This window comes from Apaloderma vittatum, unplaced genomic scaffold, assembly GCF_000703405.1.
Source record: "Apaloderma vittatum isolate BGI_N311 unplaced genomic scaffold, ASM70340v1 scaffold18087, whole genome shotgun sequence".
Classification (NCBI taxonomy): domain Eukaryota; kingdom Metazoa; phylum Chordata; class Aves; order Trogoniformes; family Trogonidae; genus Apaloderma; species Apaloderma vittatum.
This window is the reverse complement of record NW_009725879.1, coordinates 33,576-34,870: the sequence shown is the minus strand read 5'-3', so window position 1 is coordinate 34,870 and position 1,295 is coordinate 33,576.

Below are 1,295 nucleotides of genomic sequence, written 5' to 3'. Positions count from 1 at the left end.
CAGCATGTTCTGAGGAATTAATTTTGGATGAAGGTGAATCTGCCACTTACCTTTGTGGTTGCTAGAGAGAGGGACTGCCCCCATTAACAGTTCCAGGTAGGATCCTGATGTTAGTATGAAATGCTGTCTGGAAGGAACTCAAGACCTTCTCCTTTAACTGTACAAGGAACCTGATAAGATGTACCTGTATCTGCCTGTACTTGCAATTAATTTATGTGAATACCTACAATTCATAATGTGATAAATTTGGTGATTCTGTTGACTTGTCTTTTACTTTGGGCCATTAACAAAGACATCAGGATTTAGTTGCACAAGTACACAGAGGTGTGTGTGCCTACAAAATATGTTCCTGTTGTTACCACCAAAGAGCAAAATTACACAGAGACAGTTTCAAGTTGGTTGTCTGTAAGTGTGCTTGAGAAGCAATACCGTATTTTTGAGAAACGCTATCTCCTTGATAAAAATTTTTAGTCTGATCAGAATAAAATTTTCATGTCTCCTTGGCAGGAGCAAGCAAAACATTTATGGCATTCAGCAACCTTAATATTTCAAAGTACAGAAAAAGATGGAAAATTAACTCCCGGTACCTCTGATCATAGCATCACAAATCCCCGTGTGAAAGTTCCACTTGCTCAATGTTTCCTCTTTCCAGTGGCCTCTGAGAGGAAGTGCAGATCATGATAACGCAGTTGCTTTGTGTCAGCAAGTGTAAAATGCCATGGCAGAAGAGCAACCATGAGGAGAAAAACCCCTCTGGGATACACCCCTCATGTACCCCAGAGATTTTGTGTGTGATCTTTGCACTGCAGCAGCTGCCAGCCTAGGCAGTTCAGAGGATCACACAGGAGGTGACCCACAGGATGGCCTGGGTGCAGGCAGCTGCCTGGGTTTTATAAACTGCCTTATTCAGCCTTTGTTAACAAACCGCTCCCCTAACAAACCAGGGCTGTGTACCCAGACTGAACGTCAGCTTGGTTGTGCCTCTTTAGCCTGATGAAAAGGAAGCTGAGGGGAGACCTCACTGTCTACAGCTTTCTGAAAGGAGGTTGTAGTGAGGTGAGGGTTAGTCTCTTCTCCCCAGTAACAAGCTATAGGATAGGAGGAGATGAGCTCAGGTTGCCCCAGGGGAGTTTTACATTGGATATTAGGAAAATTCTTCTCATGGCAAGGGTTGTCAAGCACTGAAACAGACTGCCTGGGGAACCGGTTGAGTCACCATCCCTGGAGGCATTTAAGAGACGTGTAGATGTGATGCTCAAGGACATAGCATCGTTATCAGTGACTGGGGTGAGGGG